At 37.4% G+C, this 15,676-nt stretch overlaps 1 long non-coding RNA gene across 1 annotated transcript in view; it reads left to right on the forward strand.

Annotated features, from left to right (window-relative positions):
• Nucleotides 1-15,676, forward strand: part of LOC143650218 (uncharacterized) — a 46,855-nt gene that overhangs the window by 24,225 nt on the left and 6,954 nt on the right. The gene's annotated exons all lie outside the window — the stretch shown is intronic.

Raw genomic sequence — 15,676 nt, forward strand, 5'->3', positions numbered from 1 at the left:
ACAGCAACAGAACTAGGTACATTCACCTGGCCAAGTTGACAACTGAATCTAACTACCACAGACACCACGATGAAAATAGCTGGAGACTTCAATACTCTGTTCTCATGAATAGATAGAACATCTAGACAGAGGCTCAATAAGGAAACAGAGAACTTGAGTAATATAATAAATGAACTAATGGATATATACAGAATATTGTATTCCAAAACAGCAGGATATACATTTTTTTCAAGTGCTTATGGGTAATTCTCCAAGATAGGTCATATGTTGGGTTATAGGACAGGTCTCAATATATGAAAAAAAAATGAAATTATAGAAAGCACTTTCTCTGATCATAATGGAATGCAGCTGGAAATAAAAAACTGGCAGAGATCTGGAAAATTGCAAATATACAACTGGTAAACAATACACTCTTAAACAATCAGTGGGTCAAAGAAGTATTTACATGGGAAATAAGTAAATACTTTGAGATAAATTAAAATGGGAATACAACATCAAAACTTATGAGATGCAGTGAAGGAAGTGCTGAGAGGGAAATTTCTAGCCCTGAATGCCTACATTAAAAAAGGAGAACCAAAATCAAAGACCTAACTGCACACCTGCAGGAAGTAGAACAGCAAACTAATCCCAAAGCAAGAAGAAAGAAGTAACAAATACTAAGCATCAATAAATGAAATTGAGAATAAAAGAGATAATGAGAATTAACAAAACCAAAAGTCGGTTCTTTGAAAAGATCAATGAAATTTACAAACTCTTAGATAGACTGACAAAGACCAAAAGAGAGAAGATGTAAAGAAAATGAAAAATGAGAAGGGGACATTAGTACTGACCCTACAGAAATAAAAAGGATCATAAAGGATACTGTGAATTACTGTATGACAACAAACTAGACACCTGAGATGAAATGGACGAATTCCTAGAAACACACAAACAACCAATATTGACTCTATAATAAATAGAAGACTCAAACAGACCAATTACAAGTAAAGAAATTGAATTAGTAATCAAAAACCTCCCAACAAAGATAAGCCCAGAACCAAATGACTTTACTTTTACTATTGGTAGATGAATTATTACCAATCATTCTAAGAAGAATTAATATAATACTGCTCAAATGCTTCCAAGAAATTGAAGAGGAGTGGCCTCATTCCAGGAGGCCAGTGTCACCCTAACACCAAGCCAAAGAAAGATACTACAAGAAAATAAAATTACAGACCAATTCTCTAATGAATACGGATGCAAAAATCCTCAACAAAATGCCAGCAAATAGATTCTAACAGTATTTTAAATGAATTATACACCATGATGAATTGTGTTTTCTCACAGGTAATGCATGTGTGGTTCAATCCAAGAAAATCAAATAATGTAAGTTCATTCATTGGAACAGAACATTCTCTTCAACAAATCTTGCTGGGAGAGCTGGATATCCACATCTAAAAGAATGAAAGAGTACACCCATCTCACACCATACACAAATATTGACTCAAAATGGAACAAAGACCTAAATGTTATTACTAGAAAAAATTCCCAGAAGAAAATGTATGGAAGCATTGTCAAGCTCTTGTGTTGGACAATGTTTTCTCAGATTTACACCAGAGCACAAGCAATAAAAGTTTTAAGAAAATAGACAAATGGGACATTCTCAACGTTAAAAATTTTAGTGCATCAAAGGACTTTGTCAAGAAAGTGAGATGAGAGAAAATATTTGGAAACCACATATCCAATAAGCATTTAATATCCAGAATATATAAAGAAATCCTACAACTCAACAATAAAAAGACAAATAACCCAATTAAAAAACAGGCAAAAGACTCTAAAGAGGAAATCCAAATGGCTAAGAAGCACATGAAAAGATGCTCAACATCCCAATCTATTAGGGAAATGCAAGTCAAAACCACAAAAATATATCATTTCACACCTAGTAGAATGGCCACTATAAAAAAACAACAACACAGAAAACTACAAGTGTTGGAGAGGATGTGGAGAAATAGGAACACTCATTCATTGCTTAGATTGTACAAAATTTCTATTTACATTGATGGTAAAGGTTTGGAAATGGATGGTGGTGATGGTAGTACATTATTGTGAATGTAATCAACAGTACTGATTGTGTAGGAGAATGTGGTTAAAAGAGGAAACTTTAGGATGTATATATTATTAGAATAAAAATTAAAAGATAAATCATGGGACTGTGCAGCACTGTGACCCCTATTGTAGATGAGGGACAATAGTTAATATAAGTATAAGAATGTTCTTTCATAAGATACAGCAAATGTATGACACTAATACAGTGGTAGGTGGGGAAATGGTAGATGGGGAAAAATACACCTACTGTAAATTATGGAAGTAGATAGAATTACTTTATTAATTCTAAGAAAGTAATAATCTTTCATCAATTATAATGAAAGTAAGTACTGTTAAAAAAATTGTACAATTATATAGAAAGTGCTATCATGAATAGTGACAGCAACCCAAGTGTCCATCAATAGATAAATGACTGAAAAAAAATGGGTTATATGCATACAATGGAATATTATTTGGCTGTAAAAAGGGATGAAGTTCTGTTGCATGCTACAACAAGAACATCTTGTTGAGTGAAATAAGCCAGAGACAAAATGGCAAACATTGTACTATTCTGCTTATATGAAATACCTAAGATAAGCAAATTTACAGAGACAGAAAGTAGATTAGAGGTTACCAGGACCTGGGAAGGGGGTAATAGGGACACTAATTAATTGCCAGTTGTAATGTTAAATGGTGCAGTTGCTGTGCAAAGCAGTTTGTTGGTTCCTCAGAAATGTAAATAGGGAATTACCATGTGACTTGACAAACCCTCTTAGTAGGTATATACCCAAAATAATTGAAAGCAGGGACTCAAACATTTTTGCACACTGATTTCCATAGCTGTATTCACAATTGCCAAAGAAGCAAGCAACCCAACTTTCCATCAACCAATGAATGGATAAGCAAAGAGCATATACATACAGTGGAATATTGTTTGGCTATAAAAAGCAATGAAGTAGTGAAATGAGACAAAGTGTCAATGGCTGAAAGATTTCAAACAGAGTCGAGAGGTTATCCTGGGTGTTATTCTTACGCATTGAGTAGATATCACCTTGTTATTCAAGATGTAATGGAGAGGCTGGAGGGAACTGCCTGAAAATGTGGAGCTGTGTTCCAGTAGCCATGTTTCTTGATGCTGATTGAATAATGATAAGGCTTTCACAATGTGACTGTGTGATTGTGAAAACCTTGTGTCTGATGCTTCTTTTATCTACCTTGTCAATAAACGAGTAGAATATATGGAATAAAAACAAATAACAGGAGGAACAAATGTTAAAATAAATTTAGTTTGAAATGCTAATGATCAACAAAAGCGAGGGGTAAAGGGAATGGTAGGGATAATCTTTTTTTTTCCTGTTTTTGTTTTATTTCTTTTTCTATTGTCTTTTTATTTCTTTTTCTGAATGGATGCAAATATTCTAAGAAATGATAAATATGCAACTAAGTGATGATAATGTGAATTACTGATTATCTATGTTAATATTTTATTATTTGTTAAATTTTTTTAATTAATAAATAAATTTTTTAAAAAGAAAAAAAGCAATGAAGTTCTGATGCACGCGGCAACACAGATGAACCTCGAAGACATTATGCTGAGTGAAATAAGCAAAAACAAACAAAAAAATAGGACAGATACTGTATGATCTTACTTACATGAGATAATTAGAATAAGCAAGTTCATAGTCAGAAACTAGAATACAGGTTACCAGGGGATGGATAGAGGCAGGGAATGGGGCGTTAATGCTTAATTGATCCCTGAGAGAGAGTGTTGTCCGTACTGAGTCACTTACACAGACGCAGAGCACATAGCACACGACTCAGGAGACAACCCTCAGGGGAAAATGGAAGGCGTCTGCTTTATTCAGGAAGTGCACAGGCTTATATAGGCGGGGAAGCATGCAGAGACACGTGTTGGGCTGGGATTGGTGGTCGTTGTTGCTAGGCTGGAGGGCAGATTACCAAGATTGGTCACCATTGTTGCTAGGGTAGAGGGCAGATTTCTGGGATTGGTCACCGTTGTTGCTAAAGGCAGAGGGCAGATTTCTGGGATTGGTCACTGTTGTAGCTAAGGCAGAGGGCAGATTTCGGGTCAGCCATTTCGTGTTGCTTTGCATCAGCCACAGCAGCCATGTTAGCAATATTTTATGGCTTCTCCAACAATAGCGCTCTCCAACAGAGAGGAATGTGAACCCTATGATTGCCTTATCTTACCACCTTTAAATAGTAAAGTACCTTTACCTCCAGCTCCCCAGGAGGCATTTTCTTTCTTCATCTTCAAAAGTCACTGAAGCAGAAGAATTCTCTGCTTCATAGTGCTGCAGCATTCTCTGCTCTGTGTGATTCTCATGGCTTTCTCTCTTGTTGTTCTCTAGCTTTTTCCAAAGTGCATCTTCTTTTAAAGGATTCCAGTAAAATCAATCAGGACCCACCTGGAATGGGTGGAGACCCATCTCCACCCACACATGATTGAGTCACATCTCCATGGAGATAAACTAATTAAAGTTTCTAATATACAGTACTGAATAGGGATTAGAAGAAACGGCTGCCCTTAAAGAATGGGATTAGGATTAAAATATGGCTTTTCTAGGGTACATACAGAATTTCAAACCAGCATACATACCTTTAGACTTCTTATTATCATGGTGATCCTACAACACTGTTTCCCTTCCAACACACACTCTTTCACATACATTCTTTTTCTCCTCCATTTCTCCCTATATGATTATGTTATTACATAGCTTTGGCTAGTTCAATATAACCACAGACTGTACAATGATTCCTTTCTTGTGTGACTTTTTGTTTTTCTGGAAATAATAATTATCTCTAATGTTTGCTTAGTTTTCTATGTACCTATTGCCAATTCATCTTCAAACATTCCTCCAGAGTTATGTACTTTCAAAGCATTAAAATACATCGAGTTGTTTCTTATTTTTATTCTTTTCTTGCCAACATCCTTCATGGAGCCCCCTATCTTCCTGCCCCACCATGGACAGACTGTTCTCTAGACATGTGGTTCTGTAGAAAACCCTGTGTTAATTCCCCTATTTTCTGGATCTTATACCTTTCTTTCTTGTTTTGCACTCTTGTTTAATGAAGCACATTCTCCAGAAGTTTCTGAGAAAGGGTACCTATGTTTAAGAACATGAACATCTGCTAAATTCCTTATTGACTGAACAAGTTCAGTTGAATACATAATTCTAGGTTGAAATTACAAAGAAATTACTTTCCTTGTAATTCCGAAGGTATTGTTCCATTGTCTTCTTAAATAGAAGACCTTCTTGTTATTGAAGAATCAATTCTTTTCTAATTCTAGCTCTTTTACTTGTGGCTTCTTTTTTCTCCTCTGGAATTGTTTAGAGATTTCTTTTCTTCCCAGCTAAATAAAATTTCCCATGAGATGACTTCAGTATGGGATTTTTTACTTTATTGTGAGGAGCTGATGGTGGGCCCTCTCACTCTGGAAAGTTATATTTTTCATTATGGAAAATTTTCTTGAATTATTATTTCCATAATTTTCTCCCCACTGTTTTGCCTATTCTTTCTTTCTAAACTTTTCTCATTTGAATGCTGAACTAAGTTTTTCATTTTCTTATCTTTTCTATTTCCCATTCTTATTTTTATTTATCTGGAGGGGTTTTTATTATCTCAGAGATTTCCTCTAATTTTGTTTTCCAATTATTCCAATTCCTAAGCATTTTGGGGATTTCACAGCATGATCAGCTTGCATATTAGCTTCTCCCTCTACAAGTTTAGAGCTTTCCCTAGATGGGTGTATTCGTTCTCACTCATTCATCTGGTCCATGCTTCAAACTATGCTATGTGGTCTGCTCTCCCATTGCTTTGGTCCGTGTTGTTTATTCCTTTTCTTTTTATCACTTTACTGGGATTTCAGAAGGGATTTGGAGTAGATACATATGTGCAATCCAGCATATATAATAAGGCCCTTTATTTTTTGCTATTTTCATTCCTACTATATTTCTTTTCAAGGCAACATAGATACATCTGAATTACCAGGAAAAGATTAATTTTAAGAAAGTGGGGGAAAAAATAACAAAATATTAATATTTCAAGATATTATCTGAGAAGATAATTTCCAACAATGCTGGAATCAGCTCATACATGTTCATAAAAACAGATGGTTATATTTTTAGGAATTTTGTCATTATTAAAAATTAAATTATACAGACTACCTATAGGCATGCTTAAGAGTTACTTCTGGAGAACCTCTTTTGTTGCTCAGATGTGGCCTCAGTTTCTCTAAGCCCAACTTTGCAAGTGAAATCATTGCCCTCCCCCCTACATGGGACATGACTTGCCGGGATTAAAAGCCTCCCTGGCAACGTGGAAGAGAATGCCGAGGGATGAATCCAGACCAGGCACCGTGGGATCAACAATTAAATCCTGATCAAAAGGAGGAAAAGAAGTGTAACTAATAAAGTATCAATGGCAGAGAGAGTTCAAATAGAGTTGAGAGGTGACTCTGGAGGTTGCTCTCATGCAAACTTCAGTTAGATCTTGCTACCTGTTGTAACCTGCCAACCTCCAACCAGAACCATTCCAGCCAATCCTAAAGAACACCTAGGGCAATTTATAAGATTCCACAAGGGTTCCAGGCACTACAGTAACTTTCCAAAAATACAACCTCCAGATGGGTCCCTGGTCCAGATAAATCCTGAAACCTAGCCCAGCCTCTCCAGAACATCAGATAATTCCATCTCCTTACCCCATATTAGTGACAGACCCTTCCAATATGAAAAATTTAGAATGGCCATAGCTGAAACACCCTCAAAGAGAGAAATGGAAAGATCAAAGGTGATGGTGGAGTTATACAGGGAAGACGGGATTTAACAAATGAATATGAATGCTGAATCATTAAATTGGTATCTCTTTTAGTTTCCAGTTTTTAGAGCAACTGGAAGTAAAAACCTAAAATTGTGAAATTGTAACCCATGTCAAACTCTGAAATATATTCTACAACTAACTGTGGTGCTGTGCTTTGAAATTTATAGTTTTTTTGTATATATGTTATTTTTCACAAAAAAAGAAGGAAAAAAATGTCGATTGTGATGATAAAAATACTTTAAAAAATTAAATTATAGAAACTTATAATGTAATAAACTATAGTAAAAAATGATAATAAATACTCAAAACTCATAACTTGTTAATTATTTTAGCATATCCATGTTCTTGAGTCTATTTTGATTTGCCACATCTCTATGGTAGAAATACTATAGAATGATGGGCTACTGAAATCTCTTCCCAGCCCCATTTTCAGTGACATCCCATTAGCAGTGTGGCCATAGTGGGGATATTTACACTATGGAAATTGGAAATGTAGCAAATCAGGGCTTGATATAGTTCTTTCTACTGTCTCGATGAGAAAATGATAAAGAAAAATGGTAATTGTGAAAATTAAACTTAAAACATGCACTATCTCTACTGCTGTTACATTGTGAATACCACCCAAAATTTAGGAAATAGTCTTCTGGTATTTGTAAACCATTATCTCATCCAGTGAAGAAATTGCTCAGTCATTAATATACAGGTGAAGTTCTAACATACCTCTCATTACATTTTCTCTTACTCCTTAACTTAAATGAAAATAAAAACCAACATTCAGATTAAAACCACATTTGCTTGTCAATTACAAGCATAGTTCAGCCATGGATACAAGGGTTGACAAAAAATGAGAGCACTCTATAAGAATCAATTGGTTATGTTGATTTTACAAAAAAAAAAAAGAGAGAGTATTTTATGTTATTATTTGTAAATTGTGTTACACATGCTTTATGTTAGTAAAATCTAACATATATATTTATATTTTTCTTTTTGTTTGTGCTTTGGTGAGCTAATTGCTAATCATTTATCAACATATTATGGTCTGTAGCTTTCCCTATAATGTAAATTCCTCAATAAATGGGGCTGGGAGAATTGGATTTCCATAGCCAAAGGAATGAAATAAGACATCTATTTCACTCCCAACAAAAAAATGAACTTATTCTTATGCATTATATAGATATCCTTCTTTAGTTTATGGTATAGGAGTGGATGGAGAGAAGTATCTGAAACTGTTGAGTTGTGTTCTAGTAGTCTTGATTCTTGAAGATGATTGTATAATATAGCTTTTATGACCCAGCTCATGATAAGCAACTCATGTCTCATAGTAATTTGGTGGGCCGTGGTTAAGTGTTTAGACTCTACTAAGGCCTATTAGCAGGCCAAAAGCTGTTTCTTGAAAGAAGAGTATTTACTTGCAGAGAATGGTAAGGCTTTACTCCAAAATGCCAAGGGTCTGCGCTGTAATTCTCCTATGGGGGCCTGGCAATGGCCCCAGACAGCATCTCTACTTGCCACTGACATTTCCAGCACAACTAGGTCTGCTGGATCATATGGCATAAGTGGCAGAACAGCTTCAACAGGAGCCTGGACTTGTCATAGAGCCTCCTCTTGTTCTGTCTCCACTTAAAACTAGCAGCTTTACCAGTCACTTGATAAATGAGCCAGAGTGGTACACCCAGGAATATGTTGTCTCCTAAGTCCAAAGAGGCCAACTAGGCACTGTGCCTCATTTTGGGTTATAGAAGGAACCAGATGCAACCACTTTGGTTTCATCTTAGGGGGTTATCTGACATATTCCACACCACTGCGATGGAAGGCTCCTGTTGGATTTATGCCCCATCCTCTGACACGCAAATGCCTTAAAAATAAGTCTAGTAGTAGTTACTACTTTTTACTCACTAGGTCTAATCAACATGATATCAATATAATGGACCAGTGTGATATCTTGTGAGAGGGAGAACTGAGCAAGTTCACTGTGGGCAAGATTATGACATAGGGCTGGAGAGTTGATATACCTCTGAGGTAGGACAGTGAAGGTGTACTGCTGGACTTGCCAGCTGAATGCAAACTGTTTCTAGTGGTCCTAACAACTATTGAAAAAAAGCATTTGCCAGATCAATAGCTGCATACCAAGAACCAGGTGATGTGATTTGCTCAAGAAACAATACTACATTTGGAACGACAGCAACAATTGGAGTCAACACCTGGTTCAGTTTATGATAATCCACTGTCATCCTCCAAGTCCCATCTGTTTTCTGCACAGGCAAATAGGAGAGTTGAATGGGGATGTAGTGGGAATCACCACCCTTGCAAACTCCAAGTCCTTAGAGTGGCACTAATCTCTGCAATCCCTCCAGGAACCCAGTATTGCTTCTGATTTACTATTTTGCTAGGTAGGGGCTGTTCTAGTGGCTTCCATTTGGCCTTTCCTTCCATATTAGCCCACGAGTCAGGGAACAAACGTGGGGATTGTACCAGTTGCTGAGTATGTTGATTTCAATTATGCATTCTGGGGAATAACCTCAAAATGAGTCCAGGGACCCACTGGACCCACTGTGAGATGGACCTGAGCTAAATCTCCATCGATTACCTTAACTCCATAAGCCCCTACTCTGATTGGTGGTCCAGAGTGATGTTTTGGGTCCTCTGGAATTAATGTGACTTCTGAACCAGTGTCTAACAACCCCAAAATATCTGATCATTTCCTTTTCTGCAATGCACAGTTACCCTGGTAAAAGGAAGTAGGTTTCCTTGGAGAAAGCTGAGAGGAAGTTTAACTGCATAAATTTTTGGCAGTGTAACAAAGTCCTTCTCCAAAGGTACTAGCCATCCCCTCATTCAAGGGGATCTGAGTCTGTCATGGGCTCAAATTGGGGAAATGATCAAGGCCATGACTCTCTTTCTGTAATTCAAGTTAGACTTCTATTCACTTGGCCAGGAAGTCTTCTGCTGATACAGTGCAAACAAGAACTTAGTAGACTGCCCATCTATTTTTTCTTCGAGGTACAACATGAAGAGGTACTTAGTACTTAGTAGACTGCCATAAGTCTCTGCAAGTCAGATTATTTTGACTGCTGCTTTGGGTTGCTGTCCATTATGGTAAACATGACTGCCTTGTTTATGGCAATTAATTTGCCACATGGCTTCAGCCAACTCAGGGTCTAATCATCCCACTGTGTTTAAGGATTTCAGCTCAGTGACAGCAGTTCCCACAGTAATATCTGACCTACAGAGAAAAGCGACTACAGAGTTCCTCAGGGACAATGGAATTAGTCTCACAAATTTATTCCGCAAAGTCCTGGTATATGAATAGGTCTTCCATGATAAATTCATTCTAAAATTCCAGTCTCTCTAAGCTTTTAGATCCCCTCATCCCCTCATGTACCAGAGCAGTTCTGGCATTTTTACCTCAGGTAATATCAGCCACCTTTTGATTCACATTTTAGCCAACCACCCAAACAAACCGTTAACATCCTTTTAAACCCCTCAAGCTACAACATCAAAGGCAGAATCTCTGCTTAGTGGGCTCATATCAATAAAGTCAGCTTGATTCAACCTTATATTCTTTCCACCATTATCCCACACCCTTAAATATCCATTCCCACACGTATTCCCCTGATTTATGTCTATATAAATTGGAAAACTCTTACAGTTCTTTTGGAGTATAGCGTACCTCCTCATGGGTCACACCTTTTATCTCACCTTTAGGGGCTTGTTGGGACTTTAGTCTAGTTTTAGGCCTGGAAAATAGAGGGGTGGTGGGGATAGGTCATGAAAAGAATTCGAAGTGTCTTTCAAGCCAAGTACCTCAGGGCATTCCATTGCAGTTTCATCTGGAGAAACAGGATTGATAGCTCTAGACAGAGGAATAAGGGCTTTTTCCTTGGGGGTGGGGGGTGGCATTGAAGGGCTAATCTCTAGATTCTGCAATGCTGTGCTCTGTGTGTTTCACAAGCTAGGCTCCAGTTTTCCCTGGACCGTTGGATACCTCTAACACCCAATACTCAGAGCCAGAAATCACTGAGCCACCACTGCCTGTCAGAGGCAGAAATCCAGAACTCTGAAAGTCAGAATTGCTATGAACAGCAATTGTTTAAAAAAAAAGAGAGAGAGTGAGCGAGTAATCGGGCTTTAATTAGAGATAAAAATGAAGCTGATTTGGTTAGGACTAAGATAAATCAGAATAGAGGCAAAGGATGATAGTGCATGTATTCTAGAGCTTCACCTACTGTATGAGACCAAAGACAGAGGTTTATTGTGTCTAGAACTTAATTTAATGTAACACACAATATAAACTAACTTGCCTAGATAGCACAGAACCCAGAATGGGAACAAGACTTTGTAATTCTCTATGGCTTAATGTAATACCCAGATATATCCCAGACTATGGTAGGGTGATAATTGAAAAGTATTGGTAGAGTCCATTGTGGGACTGGGAAAAAAAATAGAGATCTATTAGATTTACCTTTCTGGTAAACCCTTGCTAGTCTCTCAAACATTAGAGACTCCCAAGTGAATAGGCCAAGAACTTGAATTTTAGGATTGCCCATACAAAACTCACTTCTGTAGCAGAGAAGCTACTACTTATAATAATGCTTAAGAACTGCTCAGATGTGGCCTTTCTCTAAGCACCTCTGCAAAGAAAAGTATTACTCTCCCCCTACATGGAACAGGACAGGCGGGGTGAAAGTCTTCCTGAAAGTGTGGGACATGATTCCCAGGGATGAGACTAGCCGTGGCACCATAGGATCAACAATGTCTTCTGGATCAGAAGAGACAAAAGAAATGTAACAAAATAAGGTATCAGTGACTAGGAGAGTTCAAATGGAGCTGAGAGGCTATTCTGGAGGTTACTGTTATGTGAGCTTCAGCTAGATATTGCTAATTGCCATGGTTTGCCAAGCCCCAACCACCATCATTTCTGCTAACCCTGAAGAACACCTAGGGCGCTGAGACTCTGCAAATTTCATGCACTAAGTTTACTTTGCTGAAACTTACAAGCTTCAGAGAGTTCCTAGGACAGAGACTTCTTGAAACCCGGAAGGGCCAGCCTCTCCAAGAATATCAACTAATTCAATCCCCCTATACTATATTGTCAATATCTCTTTTCAACTTGAAAAAGTTCGACTGGGCATACCCCAAAGAATCCTATGGATTGGGAGTAGGATCAAAGGATAGTGAGGAGCTGTAATAGAGAAGATAGGATTTAACAGACGGGTGTGACTACTGAATCACTCTAATGATATTTCTTTGGGCCTCTGGTGTTTTGGAGCAGCTAGACAGTAAAATCTGAAGTTATGGAATGGTAACTCATGCCAAACTTTGAAATCTGTTCTGTAACTACTTGTTAAAATGTACTCTGAAAATCATTGCTCCTTAAAATTTTTTTTTCACTTTTTGTATACAAATTATATTTCACAATAAAAAATGTTTAAAAAAAGGAATAAGTTATGTACAAGGGAATCCAAGAAAGATTAAGTTTCTAATTCTCACCAGAAACCATGGAGACAAGAATGCAGTGTTATGAAATATTTAAAGGGCTGTAAGAAAACAATTGTCAACCCAAATCTTTACATTTAGCAAGACTTTCTTTCAAAAATGAGGGAGATTACCCCCTTTCTATGTGGGACGTGACTCCCAGTGGTATGGACCTTCCTGGCAATGTGGGACAGAAATCCTAAAATGAACTGGGACTCAGCACCAAGGGATTGAGAAAAACTTCTCCACCAAAAGGGGGAAGAGAGAAATGAGACAAAAGAAAGTTTCAATGGTTGAGAGATTCCAAACAGAGTCAAGAGGTTATCCTGGAGGGCAGGCCACGGTGGCTCAGCAGGCAAGAATGCTTGCCTGCCATGCCAGAGGACCCGGATTCGATTCCCGGTGCCTGCCCATGTTAAAAAAAAAAAAGAGGTTATCCTGGAGGTTATTCTTAGGCATTATATAGATATCACCTTGTTAGTCAATATGTTATGGAGAGGCTGGAGGGACCTGCCTGAAAATGTAGAGCTGTGTTCCAGTAGCCATGTTTCTTGAAAATGATTGTATAATGATATAGCTTTCATAAATGTGATTGTGTGATTGTGAAAACCTTGTGTCTGATGCTCCTTTTATCTACCTTATTGACAGACAAGTAAAACATCTGGATTAAAGATAAATAAATAAGACACAGAACTATCAAACTCCTAGAAGAAAACAAAGGAAGCATCTTCATAACCTAGGGTTAGGCAATGTTTTTTTAGACTTTACACCCAAAGCACAAGCAACAAAAGAAAAAATAGATAAATGAGACCTTATCAAATTCCTCAAAGGATTTAATCATGAAAGTAAAAAGGCAACCTATACAATGGGAGAAAATATTTGGAAACCACGTATCTGATACAGGATTAATATCCAGTATATAAAGAAATCCTTCAACTTAAAGAGTCAAACAGGGTGGGCAATTGTGGCACAGTGGCAAAGTTCTCACTTGCCATCCGGAGACCCAGGTTCGATTCCCATTGCCTACACTATGCGAAAAAAAAAAAAAAAAAAAGTCAAACAACCCAACTGAAAAATGGACAAGACATGACGAACCCTCTCTTCAAAGCAGATATACAAATGGCCAGTAAGCACATGAAAAAATGCTCAGCACCATTTGCCATTAGGGAAATGTGATATCATGTCACACTCGCTAGAATGGCTACTATCAAAAAGATGGAAAATAAGTGTTGGAAAAGATGCAGAGAAATAGGTACTCTCATTGTTGAAGGAAATGTAAAATGGTGCAGCTGCTGTGGAAAACACTAGCAGTTCCTCAAAAATTTAAGTTTAGAATTACCACATGTGGCAATTCCACTTCTAGAATTGTACCCAACAGAATTCAGAGACTTGGACACACATTTATTCACCAATGGTCGCAGCAGCATCACTCACAGTAGTCAACAGGTGGAAGCAACCTAAATGTCCATTAACAGATGAATGGATAAGTTAAATACGGTGTGTATATGTACAATGGACTAAACTAAGCCTTAAAAGGAATTAAGTCCTGATACACACTACTACATGCATAAATCTTGAACATATGTTGAGTGAAATAAGCCAGACACAAAGGGGCAGATATTGTATGATTCCACGTAAATTAAAAGGCTAGAACATGCAAATGCAGAGACAAGTAGAGTGCAGATTACCAGGGGTGGGGGAATTGGAATTGAATGCATCATAGGTGCAGGGCTTGTTTGGAGTTATGGGAAAGTTCTGGTGATAGATGGTGAGGGTAGCACAACATTGTGAATATGACTGATTCCACCAAACGTTATGCTTGGGTGAGTGGTACAGATGGTAAAGTTTATTTTGTATACATTTCTACAATTTTTTAAGAAAGCAACTAAAAAACATGGCAATAAAATGCAATACATGACCCTGGATTGGACCTAATGGAGGAGAAAGCCTGCGTTAGGGTTCTCGAGCTAAACAGAACCAACAGGAGAGATCTGTAAATATGAGATTTCTGAAGGTGTTTCACACAACCGTGTGAATGGAAGAGCCCAAAACCCACAGGGCAGGCTGTGAAGCTGGCAGCTCCGATGAAGTCTGGACAAACCACAGGAAAGGCCAGCTGGCTGAAGGAGTGAAAATGTCTCTTCTTCCTTAAAAGCTTTCACCTGCTTATCTTGTTGTGGGAGGCATGCCTTAGTTGATCACAGATGTAATCAGCCACAGATGCAATTAACCAATGATTTAATACACCAGCCTTCTGGTTAATCATCCAGCCACGAAATATCCTTGCAGCCACGGTCAGGCCAGTGCTTGCCTGTCCAAAAACTGGGCATCATCACTTGGCCAAGTTGACACCAGAACCTAACCATCACAGGGCCCAACAGAAATTACTGGAATATTAAAAAAAAATGGGATATATACTGAAAGCTTTGTATAAAAGCTCTTGATCTTGATCATTGCAAGTAAGCTGGTTATGTAAGTGAATACCCTTGTTCTGAGGAAAAGTAGATGGAAGGAATATGTGTACAAGGAGCATCATGCAGACAACCTGTTCTCAAATGCTCAGAAAATTGAGGAGAGAAATGGATGGATGAAGATACACTAAATGTGGCAAAATGTTAAAATTGCTGGATCTGGGTTATCTGGGATGGGCAGTATGTTGGAGTTCTGTTTTGGATTTCATATCATTTTTTTGCAACTGTACTGTAAATTCAAAATAAAAAGCTTAAGAAAAAAGTGTTAGATGCAACTGAGACACACAAATATAGTATGACTAGCAAGTATTATTTGTTTCCCAAAATAAACTGAAACCATTTTATTTTTAAAAATGTGTTCCAGAAGCATCTTGAGAACAGAAGCACTCTCATTACTATTATTAGCACACATGGAATTAATAGCACCCAACATGACTTTACCAAACACAAGTCATGCCAACCTCATTTCCCTTTCTCTTTCTAATCGTCCAAGGAAAGGTCACTAGGGTAGGGAAGCTCTACTTTTCTCATTACAGAGCAAGTGAAATATCACCAGTCCAGAAATACATTTTGTCATAAAAGTCTGATTATTTCTTAATCCCATGGAGGTAAAGATGTTCTACATGTGGTGAATGTTCTAAGATGTTGGAATATAAAATAACATAATAATTTAGTTTATAAAATACTATGCTTTTATAGTATCAGATGATATTACCACAAATACAACTGGAAATAAAGTTCATGTTCCTTCTGAGTTTTAAGAGTAAAATTTCTACTCCTTATCACTTATTATTCCTTTCACACACAAGCAGTAAAAATGAAAA

The sequence above is a fragment of the Tamandua tetradactyla genome, chromosome 11, assembly GCF_023851605.1.
Source record: "Tamandua tetradactyla isolate mTamTet1 chromosome 11, mTamTet1.pri, whole genome shotgun sequence".
Classification (NCBI taxonomy): Eukaryota; Metazoa; Chordata; class Mammalia; order Pilosa; family Myrmecophagidae; genus Tamandua; species Tamandua tetradactyla.